Here is a 13,567-nt window from a genome sequence, read left to right as displayed (position 1 = left end):
CAAGACCAGCTTGGTCAAGAAGGTGAAACCCCGTCTCTACTAAAAATACAAAAATTAGCTGGGTGTGATAGTCCCAGCTACTTGGGAGGCTGAGGCAGGAGAATTGCTTGAACCTGGGGGGCAGAGGTTGCAGTGAGCCGAGATTGCGCCACTGCACTCCACCCTGGGCAATGGAGTGAGACTCCATCTCAAAAAAAAAAAAAAAAAAAAGGCCTCAGGTGATCCGCCCACCTTGCCCTTCCAAAGTGCCAGGATTACAGGCGTGAGCCACCAGGCCTGACCATATTTTTTTTTTTTTTTTTTTTTGAGATGGAGTCTCGCTCTCTCGCCCAGGCTGGAGTGCAGTAGCGCGATCTCAGCTCACTGCAAGCTCCACCTCCTGGGTTTATGCCATTCTCCTGCCTCAGCCTCCCAAGTAGCTGGGACTACAGGCGCAGGCCACCTCGCCCGGCTAGTTTTTTTGTATTTTGTAGTAGAGACGGGGTTTCACCGTGTTAGTCAGGATGGTTTCGATCTTCTGACCTCGTGATCCGCCCGTCTCGGCCTCCCAAAGTGCTGGGATTACAGGCTTGAGCCACCGTGCCCGGCCAATATTTTTAAATTTTTAAATATTTCCCACACAACATAGATGTATCAAGTATCCATATTTGTTATTCTATATTTCACTTCTCACAGACTTTCTAATTTCACAGGTGGTATCAGTAGAGATGAATATTAGTAAATTTAGGATTTCTTTTTTTTTTTTGAGATGGAGTCTTGCTCTTGTTGCTCAGGCTGAAGTGCAGTGGCACAATCTCAGCTCACTGCAACCTCTGCCTTCTGGGTTCAAGCAATTCTCTTGCCTTAGCCTTCCAAGTAACTGGGACTATAGGTGCCTGCCACCACACCTGGTTAATTTTTATATTTTTAGTAGAGACGGGTTTTCACTGTGTTGGCCAGGCTGGTCTCAAACTCCTGACCTCTGGTGATCTGCCCACCTTGGCCTCCCAAAGTGCTGGGATTACAGGCGTGAGCCACCATGCCCAGCCAGGGTATCTTTTGGAAGTACCACTGAAGACATTTTCTGATGGATGGAATGAGGGAGTTAAGGAAAAGGTATTATCATCTTCATTTTCAGGATGAGGAAAGTGAGGCTCATTAAGATGCCCACCATCATACCCTAATACCTACCAGAGTCAGGATTCCTATGGACGTCAGGCTCTGAAGCTCCTATTTTTCTATACTGGAATCCTAGGAGCAGTGAGGTTGGTCAGGTAAAAGCCTATTTCACATCAGAGAATTTACCCTCTAGGGTTTTCATAGAGCACATTCCCCTATCCTACCCTGAGTGAAAAGAACCACTTGTTGACTGCTTACAGGTTTCATCAAAGTGAGTTTACAAAAGTAATAATAAAAAAAATTAAATTCACAGTCAATGATGATAATTGTTATTTTGAGGTTTCTTCTTTTTAAAATAGAGATGAGGTCTTGTTATGTTGCTCAGGCTGGTCTTGAACTCCTGTCCTCAAGCAGTCCTCCTGTCTCGGCCTCCCAGTCCTGAAGTTCTGGAATTACAGGCGTGACCGATGTGAGGTCTCCCTCCCTCCCTGACTTCTTTCCTCCCTCCCTTCTTCTCTTTTTTGTTTTTGTTTTTGTTTTTGTTTTGAGACAGGATCTGGCTCTGTCACTCAGGCTGGAGTACAGTGGCACAAGTCTCAATCTCTTGTACTGAAGCAATCCTCCAACCTCAGCCTCCCTCTCAAGTAGCTGGGACCACAGGTGCACACTACCACACCTGGCTAATTTTTAATTTTTTCTCATAGAGATGAGGTCTCACTATGTTGCCCACGCTGGTCCTTCAACTCCTGGACTCAAGCAATCCTCCTGCTTCAGCTGAGATTACAAGTAGGAACCATTGTACCGGGTCCATTTGAAGTTTCCTAACCCCTATTCTATAGTTAACTGATCCTGATGCTTTGAGCACTGTGAATAAGCACTCAGTAATTTATTCATCAAAACAGTTATAGCACCAACCATGTGTAAGGAATTGTGCTGGGCAGGGGACACTTCATTGGGGCTTTTGGATTTCTGAGTTTGTGGGAAGTGCAAAATGACTTAACACAAATAATATTCAATTATTAAATTTCAAGTTCCTGTTCTGCTTCATTGCCCTTTTCATGTGGGTCTCTGTGCCTTCCCAAACCATTTATTTTGGTTTTAGATGTTGCTTGAAATTGATGATAGGGAAAGACATATGGAATGCAGATGCTAAATGCTGTGTAACAGTTGGTGAAGGAAAAGGTGAGAATCTTAGAGTGGGGAGGATGACTTTTTAAAAAAGAAAACGTGGCCGGGCGCGGTGGCTCAAGCCTGTAATCCCAGCACTTTGGGAGGCCGAGACGGGCGGATCACGAGGTCAGGAGATCGAGACCATCCTGGCTAACATGGTGAAACCCCGTCTCTACTAAAAAATACAAAAAACCTAGCCGAGTGAGGTGGCGGGCACCTGTAGTCCCAGCTACTCGAGAGGCTGAGGCTGGAGAACGGGGTAAACCCAGGAGGGGGAGCTTGCAGTGAGCTGAGATCTGGCCACTGCACTCCAGCCTGGGTGACAGAGCAAGACTCTATCTAAAAAAAAAAAAAAAAAAAAAGGTGAGAAACTACAGAACAGAGGAAGCATAATAATGAGAAATGATGACCCAAGGAAAGGGAGTAAAAGCACTATTCCTTGCTTTTGCTAAATAAACGGTTGGTATATGAGAAAAGTGAGAAAGAGTAAGATCATTATGTGTGGAAAAGGGAGACATTAGAAATGATTATGGAGGAAGGAGGGTCTGAGGAGTCGTAAACATGGGTTGTATAAGGAGTCAAGGCATTTGTTCTTTCCCCTACAATAGTCTCTGGGTTGACCCTTGAAAATTAAGGGTAATTGTGCCTTGTCTCTAAATCCTGAAAACCTCCTTCCCTGCCACCCCACTTTTTTTTTTTTTTTTTTTTGAGACAGGGTCTTGTTTTGTTGCCCAGGCTGGAGTGTAGTGACAAGATCATAGCTCACTGCTGCCTCAATTTCCCGTGCTCAAGCAATCCTCCCACCTTACCCTCCTGAATAGCTGGGACTACAGGTGTGTGCCACCATGCCTGGCTAATTAAAAAAAGAAAGTTTTATCCTCCATGACATCTGAATAAAATTGTTTTAGAGACAAGGTCTCACTATGTTGCTCCTTTTTTTTATTTAGATAAAATTGACATATTACTAAACATTTTAAAGTGGACAGTTACTGCATTTAGTGCATTCACAATGCTGTGCAGCCATCAGCATGCTCTAGTTTCACCTTCCCTTTCATTTATTAGGAAAGCTTGTATTCAAATCTTCTTTAATCCCATAGGATGCCGCTTCATCCAAACTCCTGTTCCACTATTCCATCATTTCTGCTAGAACGCAGTCCCCAAAATGTCCATTATTCTAATCCCTGTCACTCTCATGCTAGATATTGTCCATCATGAAACCAGATGAGGGGCCAGAACAACTTTTCCTGGTTTATTCCTGTGAGAAGAGAAGTGATAGAGAACGTTGTCAAAATGATTCATTTCATGACTTCTCAGATGTAGCTTATGTGGACCCAAGCAGATTCCTTGGATATTAAGAGCTGAATATGGGTATTGACCAGAATAGATTCTATCATTCAGTTGGACCAAACCATTCTTCCCAGCTTGTCAGTCACCACTCATACTATGAGTAATCCTGTGTAGGAACCACACAGCGTCTGCCCCCACTATGCCACTAAAACCGCTCTCTTGAAAATCAGAATCTATCTATCTGTCTATCTATCTATCTATCTATCTATCTATCTATCTATCTGTCAGTCTATCCATCTATCTATGTATCTAATCTATCTGCCTTAGAGATGGGGGTCTCAATATGTTGCCCAGGCTGGATTTGAACTCCTGGGCTCAAGCAATCCTCCTGCCTCAGCCTCCTGAGAAGCTGGGACTACAGGCACATGCCATTATGGACCAGCTAGCTGTGACCTTTCCATAAGCCCCTGAGGTATGGGGATTGTTTCCTAGAGAAGTTAGCTATCCCTAACTATTCATTTGAATAGGCAATGTACAGTGTCTGCCAAATTTCCCTATGCAAGCTTTCTCTGTTAAGGATACTCAAAAGGAGTCTTAAGAGAAGAATCTTGGTGATACCTAAGTCTTGCAACTCTGAGGAAAGGGATTAGTAGGGAAACTAAAGGGCTGACATTCATATCCAAGCATTCAGTAATAAATCATTGTGGGCCTAGTGCTCAGATCTTTTTTGTGGGGCGGGGACCGAGTCTCGCTCTGTCGCCTAGGCTGGAGTGCAGTGGCGTGATCTCGGCTCACTGAAACCTCTGCCTCCCGGGTTCAAGCAATTCTCTGCCTGAGCCTCCCAAGTAGCTGGGATTACAGGCACCTGCCACCACACCTGGCTAGTTTTTGTATTTTTAGATGTATTTAGAGATGGGGTTTCACCATCTTGGCCAGGCTGGTCTTGAACTCCTGACTTAGCAATCCACCCACCTCGGCCTCCCAAAGTGCTGGGATTACAGGCGTGAGCCACCATGCCCGGCTCAGATCTTATTTTCTAATATAGTTCCACATTAAAGAAATAGCAATCCAGGACTCCTCAGAGAAACTGCTGATTCTGGGGCTGGGGCATGGAAAGTACAAGATGAATCTGGAGCATCCTATTTTGGAGACATGCTGAAAAAGACACAGGAGCCAACTTGAAAGGGTATCCATGACTAAATCTGGAAAATTCAAGTTCCAAAATAATTAAGGACAGTAATGAATTATAAACCATTGAAAAAAGTAGTAGTCCATAAGTCTGTATCATTAATAGATAACTAAAAAACCAACTAACTAAATAAGAGACAAGGGAGGATTGGTACAGGCAAAACACAATAGATGCTAAATCTAGAGGAAAACGTTTAAAGAGGAGCCAGATATTTGCATTGTCTAAGATGTGTCCCCATAGATTGCTCATTAATTACAAGGAAAAAATAGTAAATGCACTGTGAGAAATCAGATCCTTTGACAAAGTAATCAAAATTACTATCTCCAGTGAAGGACAGAGGGACATTATGTGCCTTCGGATATAATATCCTGAGGGCACAATATCATACATGAAGTATTCTGGCCAGAAATGGATAACCTGAATCTAATTATAAGTAAACATCAGACAAACATAAACAACAAACCTAAAATGAGGATATCCTAAAATGAATAACTTTTTTTTTTTTTTTTTTGAGACGGAGTCTTGCTCTGTCGCCCAGGCTGGAGTGCAGTGGCCGGATCTTAGCTCACTGCAAGCTCCACCTCCCGGGTCTACGCCATTCTCCTGCCTCAGCCTCCCGAGTAGCTGGGACTACAGGCGCCCGCCACCTCGTCCGGCTAGTTTTTTTGTGGTATTTTTTAGTAGAGACGGGGTTTCACCGTATTAGCCAGGCTGGTCTCGATCTCCTGACCTCGTGATCCGCCCATCTCGGCCTCCCAAAGTGCTGGGATTACAGGCTTGAGCCACCGCGCCCGGCCTTTTTTTTTTTTTTTTTTGAAACGAAGTCTCGCTCTGTTGTCAGGCTGGAGTGCAGTGGCGCCATCTTGGCTCGCTGCAAGCTCTGTCCCCGGGTTCACGCCATTCTCCTTCCTCAGCCTCCCGAGTAGCTGGGCCTACAGGCGCCCGCCACCACGCCCAGCTAATTTCTTTTTGTATTTATGGTAGAGACAGGATTTCACCGTGTTAGCCAGGATGGTCTCAATCTCCTGACCTGGTGATCCACCCGCCTCGGCCTCCCAAAGTGCTGGGATTACAGGCCTGAGCCACCGCGCCCAGCTGTGAAGAACATTTTATTACCCTTTTACCAGAAAAAGGCCTGTATTCTTCAAAAATATCAAAGACAAAGAAAAGCTGAGGAACTGTGCCAGATTAAAGAACACTAAAGAGACATGACAATTAAATGTAATATATGATCCTAAACTGAATCTTGTGCTGGAAAAGAAAAAAATGCTAAAAAAGATGTTATTGGATCAACTGACAACATCTGGAACATGGATGGTAAAGTGTTACAGCAATGTTAAATTTCCTGGAGTCAATAATTGTATGTATTTTGTTTATATAAGATAATGTACTTATTAGGATATTCAAGTATTATGTGGTAAATGAGCATGATGCATGCAATTTACTTTCAACTGCTCAGAAAAAAAAAATGTATGTGGGCCGGGTGTGGTGGCTCACACCTATAATCCTAGCATTTTGGGAGGCCAAGGTGGGTGGATTGCCTGAGCTCACGAGTTCGAGACCAGCCTGGGCAACACGGCGAAACCCCGTCTCTACTAAAATACAAAAAAATTAGCCGGGTGTGGCGGTGGGCACCTGTAATCCCAGCTACTCAGGAGGCTGAGACAGGAGAATCACTTAAACCCAGGAGACGGAGGTTGCAGTGAGCCAAGATCACGCCACTGCACTCCAGCCTGGGTGACAGAGTGAGACTGTCAAAAAACAAACAAACAAAAAAGCATGTATGTGTGTAATAGAACTCTATCTATCTATAACTGCAAATGATAAAGCAAAAGGGGCAAGATGTTAATAATCTGGGTAACAGGTATATGGGTCCTCTTTTTGTCACTCTTGCAACATATCTGTATGTTTAACATTATTTCCAAATAAAAAGTATCCTGGGTTCTGGATTTGAAAAAAAATCATTGAAGTTCTCCTCCTGTTGGCTCAAGGGACTTTTCTGCTTTTTATCCTTTACTGCAGACCTTCACGCTAATCTGATTTTCCCAGTTTCACAACCTGTTGATTTCTATTTAAATTCTCTTTTTTTCCTAGCCCCTAGGATTCATAATTTGTTTGAAGAGTTTGCCTAGCTTCATGGTTCAGTTTGTCTCAAGACACAGCCTTCTCGTCAGCTTCTCCTATTTGGTCTTAAGCACTGCCACTCTTGGGCAAGTGACTTCTTGCCTGCAACACTGAATCTAGGCTCTAGGTCCTAGAAGGATGTCAGACCCTGAATGAGACTTGAATGCTTCCAATTGCTAACTGCTCCATCTCCCTCTCCAGCTGCTCTGTCTTTGTTTAGGAGGATATATTTCACATATCTGCCCCTTTCTCGCCTTCTTTCCTGTTTAATCAAACCCTCATCATAGTTTTCTGATTAGGATCCCTTTCTCCAGTCTTTACCCACTCCAGCCAGCTATCTTCCTTCACCATCACTAGTTCTCTCTCACATTACCCATCTGAATAAACTTTTTTTTTGAGACAGTCTCGCTGTGTTTGCCCAGGCTAAAGTGCAATGGCACGATCTTGGCTCACTGCAACCTTTGCCTCCCGGGTTCAAGAGATTCTCCTGCCTCAGCCTTCTGAGTAGCTGGGATTACAAGCATATGCCACCACATCCGGCTAATTTTTGTATTTGTAGTAGAGACGGGGTTTCACCATGTTGGCCAGGCTGGTCTCGAACTCCTGACCTCCAGTGATCTGCCACCTTGGCTTCCCAAAGTGCTGGGATTACAGGCATGAGCCACTGTGCCTGGCCACCTGTGCGAATAAACTTCTAACAGCTCTACATTGCCTTTCAAAATCTGACTCAATTTACCTTATTACTTCTATATCCTGCCACTTCTCTGCTTAACTGTAAGCTCCTTCAGGGAACAGACCATGCCTTTTCTTCTGTGTCTCCTTAATTTCTTTTTTCTTTTTTTTTTTTTGAAACGGAGTCTCACTCTGTCGCCCAGGCTGGAGTGCAATGGTGCGATCTCGGCTCACAGCAGCCTCCACCTCCTGGGTTCCAGTGATTGTCCTACCTTAGCCTCCCGGGTAGCTGGGATTACAGGCATGCACCACTACACCTGGCTAATGTTTGCATTTTTAGTGGAGATGGGGTTTCACCATGTTGGCCAGGCTGGTCTCAAACTCCTGACCTCAGGTGATCTACCCGTCTTGGCCTCCCAAAGTGCTGGGATTACAGGCATGAGCCACAACACCCAGCCCCTTAATTTCTTATATAGTGCCTGGCACACAGAAGATGCTCTGTAAATAGTTACGGAATGGACAAATGATGAAACTTTGAAACTTCTTTGACCTTACTATGCTCAAATATCACTTCTGATGTTCTTCTCCGACTCTCTCGCTTATCTTATATATGTCTGCACACGTTTTTGCCTCAATAGACTGTAAGGTGCCTGAGGGAAAAGACCATGCCTTATTCATCTGTCTCATGCATACCTGACCCAGTGTCTAGAAGAGTGTATAGCACAGAGCAGGCACACAGCAGTTTGCTGGATGAATGAATGAATGATACTAAAGAGGAGAAAATACAGACTTTAAGAAGCTCCCCGTATAGTGAGAAAGACTGAGGACCTAAAAGCAATGAAAATAGAGGTTAACAAGTATAAATAAAGAAGGTACAGGTTAATTTAAGTAATCAGATGATGATGTAGAATTCAAATAAAATAAGAGTCAATCAGCAAAGGTTCCCGAGAGGTGAATTCTGAGAGATATTTGAAAAGAGGAAAGGGACATGCCTTGAGAGAGCAGGAGTTTAGGAACATGTCAGAGAGTTAGGTTGAACGAAGGCATGATAAACAGTGTGTTTGAAGCTTACATTTTGAGCAGGATCTGTTATACCCAGACCACAGGTTTCTGCCTTTTCTTCTGGCTCATCAAGCAGGCACGTTTACCCACTCTTTTTGTCTTCATATTTCCTAGGTTGGCCCAACGCGAGGACTTTAAGTTCTTTAAGTAGTTGAAGGAAGTTTCTGTGAAAATATGCAAACAAAACTGCCTTGTGGGATCGAACATTTTTGGTAACCCTACTTCTCTAGGGAAATAAACTTCCCTGTTCCAGATAAAATGGAACTGCTCCCCGTGTTGTTAAGCCAGAGAGAAAGTCAAATGACTTCCCTTAAAAGGTACTTTAGCACATTTTACAAAAATTATAGGTTTTTTTTGGTGTGTGTATGTTATGGGGATCCAAGGAAATCAAAGATGTTAATGAGTGAGATCTGAGAAACAAAACTTGATGGTAGAATTTTGTCTTAGCCACATCTGCCCTTCTCTTCAGAGAGTATATGCAAATACCGATGATGCCGGACAGTCACTTTCTAGGGCTCAGATCACTGCTGCCTCTAGCACTTGTGGGATGGAAAAAATGAAGAGATTACAGTTGCCTTAAAAATGTCCCCCACTTCAGGAATCTGAATATTTTACACAGCAGGAGATATATCGGAAGTCCTGCAGAATCTCTTGATTTTGGGAGGTCGCAACTGCTTTTCCATTAGGATAACCTAATTTTCAGTGTCCTTTTTCTCAGAATGTTGTGCCAACGCGTTCTGTTTCCTAAATACCCAGCCTTACTTCCTTCTGGTAGAGGCAAGAAAATTATGCTAGCATTCGCTCACTGCATGTTTTGAGCGTTTAAGTTCAGATTACAGCTATTCTCTCTCTTCCTAATGTAAACATAGGTTCCCAAGGCGGCAATGGGAGACTCCCCTAAGGGGCTCTTGACGTACAGGGAGACTTCCAGATAGGGTACACAGATGTCACATTGCTAGAACGTCTCTAGACGGCAACGAAACATTAAAACCTAACCTGAGGTAATCCCTCACCGGCAGTGGAGCTCCTCTGCTAGGCACTGTCTTCCTGTACACTGCCCAGGCTCTGGGGGTGTCACACTAGACTGGTGATGTCACACTAGCTGGGATGACATTTTACAGTTGGATCCCCTACCACTGCCAGGCACCTTTAAATCACCGCGGAGTCTACGGTGCGGAGGGGGCGGGAAGCCCAGCCCCCGCACTCGATCCACGCTGGCTCCCCACGGAGGCCCACCCACTCGAGGCCCACCCACTCCCACTGCGATCAGTACTATGCGGTCGTCCTAGAGAGTCCATTCATCTGCACTTCCGCCTCAGTAGGTGTCATGGCGCGGGGCGGGTGAATAGTTCCGGCGAGGCGGGGCCGTCCGGGTTGAGGGGCGGCCGCTCGGCGTTCCGCTCGTCGGGTCTGGCGACAACGGCGGCTGCGGAGCAAGGGGCCCGGCGGTAGCCCCGGACGGCAGCAGGAAGCCGAGGCGGGAGCGCGCGGGGCTGAGGCGGCGGCGGTGGCGGCGGGAAGGGGCTGGGTGGTGGAGCGGGCGGGAGGCTGAGAAGGCTCCCCCTGCGGGACGGGCGCGGGGACGGCTCCGGGGGGCGGGGGCCGGGGCCCGGGCCGGCTCGCGCGGGGGGTATGATGACCCGGCGGCGGGGCCCCAGATCTCGTCTCCTCCGCCGCCTCCTCACGGCAGCCCCAGCTCGCGGCTGAGAACCAGACACACCGGCGGTGAGTGGGGACCAGCAGGAGGGGGCCTCGGCGGGGAGGGACTTCCCCTCAGCTCCCCGAGGCGGGGCCGGCCGCCGGCTCTCTTGGGGCGCCCAGCCTGCGGGGGGCGCCTTCCTCAGAGGGCCCCTGCCCGGGACCGGGCGCCGCGTCCTGCGGCCCGGCGGCTCGCGGCCGCTGAGGGGATTGCGTTCCCAGGAAGGTGGGCAGGCTCTGGGCTGTTTTTCGGGACAACTCCCCCTGCCTCCTGCCACTTCTCGCCTGGGCGTGTTGTCCTTAAGTGACAGGGGACCGCCTTGCGTCTTCTCACTCGGCCGGTTTTTCCCCGGCTGTCGTGGCAGGTTCTCAGTGTGTGGCTTGTGCGTGTGTATTTCACAGCTCCGCTTATCACCATGATTTTGGGTTATTTGTGCTGTTTGGGACCAGGAAGCCGTGCCTGGAGCGGACGACAGTGGGATGGGTGTGGAAGCTTTTCTGTCGTCTTCGCTGATGTTCTGTAGTCGTTAGGCTTGTAATTTGTAATGACGGTGGAGACTAGGTGAGACCAGCCCACCTAATGTATATCTGTGCAAGGCAGATCTAGAGGTCTGGCCCAAAGGGAAACTTTTGCTGTCACCACTTTCAAAGCTTTCGTTAAAAAAACAAAAAAGGAAAGGTGGAGAAACAACCAAAATTCTGGTAAGACCCACACTGTTCACAGGTCTGTGGGGAAGAGTCCCCTTTTTGTGCCTAGCAACCAAGACCTGGAGTTCTGTCTCCAGGAGCGTTGGTCTAACCTCCAGTTTGTTGTGGTGACGAGCAGCGAGCAATGGCCTGTGTTTATGCTGGGCGAGCTTTCTTTCCTGCTTAGGGAGGGGAGTTGAGGATGGGAGGATGGGGGTAGGGAAGAGGGGGAAAACACCCCCAGGCTCCAGTAAGTCTTGTCTTTACTTAACCACTGATTCTGTTGTAGGTAGACTCATTTAGAGGCAGTCCTAGATGCTCTTTCTTGTCTATTAGTGACACTTTGGGAATTCTCAGTAATTGCATCAAAATAATACTTTCAGCTATAGACTCTCTGTCCCAATCTGTCCTTTATCTTGTTTCTTAGTAACTGGTGAAAACAGCAGTGTGGCTTCCTGCTCCTGATGAAATGGGGTTAAATTAAGTGGCTGATGCCCTCAGCAAACCTACAATTTTCCTTTTGTTTGTGTAAAGCTATTTTTGATTTCTGGTCTGTAGGGTTTTTGGGTTTTTTTTTTTTTGTTTTTTTTTTTGTAAGATTATAGAGAATGCAAACCATTACTAGGTTTTTAAATATAGAAGCCTAAAGCTTTCTATAAAACATTTTAAAATCTAACAAATCATTTGACTTAATTTTCATTATTCATCTGGTGATTTTGGATCTTTACATGCAATTATCTCAGGGTTCTGTGTTATAATGCTGGTATGATGAAGGGTGTCATTGACTTTTAAGATACTGTTCCTGGCTTGAAGGATATTTTAGTAAAGTACTTGCGGTTGGAACTGGAGGCAGCCAAGCCAGTAAAGCATCTTAGAATAAAATGGTGAATGAGATCTTATAAATATACTGACTCTGGTTGGCAAGTAGAACTTTTGCTGGTGATACCTTCATAAATAGTTTATCCTATCTCTCGACACTGTAGTTTTGTGGATTTTAGAGCAAGTTTGTTGGTAACTTGAGAGTTCAAACCAAACCAGAACTTCCTTCTAAAAGAAAAAGATAATCTCAAAGTTCACAATTCTTTGGAAAATAGACTTCTTTCATTCTCTGCTTTTGTTTTTATAAGCAGAGCTCCATCAATGATTTGTTGGTACAAATCAGTGAGTCATACCGGCCTTGTGAAGTTCTTACACTTGGAACTTGTGCAGCTTGTTATATATTGTAACTGGTCTTGTAATTTGAAGTAATTTTGCAAACATGAGCTGCTTGATCTGCCACCTGCATGAGGTATAACAGCAGTCTGTATTTTTTAGGTCTTTTAAAAAAAAAGTTTACTATTATTCCTCCCGTTTTCTTCCCTTCCTCTCCCTTCGTGCCATTCTGAACACAAGTCATCAAGATTATTTTCCTTTGAGTACCACTTCAACAATCACTGGTTTGTCTTTTGGTTCCTTTTGTTTTTGTTCCTGATCTTCCTTTTAGTTGTTGGAACCCAGCTCCTAAATGCCTAATATATTCCTGTAGTGCGTAATTTGGCACTTCAGAAATTTATATCCTGTTTTCATATTTTTCTTTCTTTTTCATGTGTTTTATCATTTCAGCAACATTTTAAGTTCTTTGAAGGTAAGGAAACTGACATTTCTTTTAGATTCTTTAAGGGTACCTGGTACAGTGCTTTCCCAGAGTGCTTAAGGAAAAGGAATGAGAAGACCTGGATTCTTTGCCAGCATTGCTACTCATTAGCTCTGGGTAAAACTCGTTTGGCCTTTTTGGATCTGCTTTTTTTTTTTTTTTTAATTTGAGACAGGGTCTTACTTTGTCACCCAGGCTGGAGTACCATGGTGGGTTCAGGCTGGAGTGCCGTGGTGGGTTCAAGTGATTCTCATACTTCTGCCTCCTGAGTAGCTAGGACTACAGGCACTACAGGCATGCACCACCATGCCTGGCTAATATTTGTATTTTTAGTAGAGATGGGTTTTTGCCATATTGGCCTGGCTGGTCTCGAACTCCTGACCTCAAGTGATCCACCTGCCTCGGCCTCCCAAAGTGCTGGGATTACAGGCATGAGCCACCATGCCTGGCCTGGATTGCCTTTTTCTCATCTTGGAATTAGGGGGTTTTAGCATCTTTTAAGGTCCCTTTTATCTGTAAGAGTTCCAGTACTTTTTTGCCCGTGTCTTCTGCTCCAGTTAAATATATCTCCTTACTCTACACAGCTTTTTATTTTTCCACATCCTTTGGCGTACTAGCATAGCAAAAGTCATCTCATTCTTCTGAAAGAGCCTCCTCCATCTTCCATTCTCCAAACTGCTATTGCCTTACTTAAGTCCCGTTTTCCTTCAGCTTTTGCTAGCATATTGTTTATATTTCATATTCGTCTCTGCTTTGTTAATTTTAACTTTTTTTATCCTGGAAGCTCCTCAAGGTATAGTTTTCTTAATTCTAAACTTATAGACCTATAGACCGTCATGTGCAGGTACTAAAATATGGTACCTTTTTACTAAATACAAAGCACTTTTTTTTTTTTTTTTGCGATGGAGTCTTGCTCTGTTGCCCAGGCTGGAGTGCAGTAGCATGAT

The 13,567-nt window shown here is 45.2% G+C and overlaps 1 protein-coding gene and 1 long non-coding RNA gene across 6 annotated transcripts in view; one reads left to right on the top strand and one right to left on the bottom strand.

Annotated features, from left to right (window-relative positions):
- Window positions 1-3,186: 3,186 nt before the first annotated feature.
- On the bottom strand, window positions 3,187-9,941 carry LOC123567520 (uncharacterized). 3 transcript variants are annotated; one of them, XR_012416234.1, is made up of 3 exons: window positions 9,876-9,941; window positions 8,613-8,766; window positions 3,187-3,523 (listed from the first exon to the last, which is right to left on the bottom strand). It is a non-coding gene; the product is annotated as an uncharacterized lncRNA (long non-coding RNA). The 3 variants fall into 3 exon arrangements; XR_006690490.3 differs by lacking the exon at window positions 9,876-9,941 and adding an exon at window positions 9,599-9,658; XR_006690491.3 differs by lacking the exon at window positions 9,876-9,941 and adding an exon at window positions 9,616-9,658.
- Window positions 9,712-13,567, top strand: part of HIPK1 (homeodomain interacting protein kinase 1) — a 49,728-nt gene continuing 45,872 nt past the window's right edge. Inside the window, exon 1 of one of the 3 annotated variants that reach the window (XM_015430777.3) lies at window positions 9,712-9,920. The gene's annotated coding sequence lies outside the window, so the exon portion shown is untranslated. Of the gene's footprint in view, window positions 9,921-10,065; window positions 10,328-13,567 lie in introns of those variants that run through there. The other 2 variants (XM_005542270.5, XM_065547491.2) reach the window with 2 other exon arrangements.

The sequence above is a fragment of the Macaca fascicularis genome, chromosome 1 (assembly GCF_037993035.2).
Source record: "Macaca fascicularis isolate 582-1 chromosome 1, T2T-MFA8v1.1".
NCBI classification, from domain to species: domain Eukaryota; kingdom Metazoa; phylum Chordata; class Mammalia; order Primates; family Cercopithecidae; genus Macaca; species Macaca fascicularis.
This window is presented reverse-complemented; position numbering and strand designations above follow the sequence as displayed.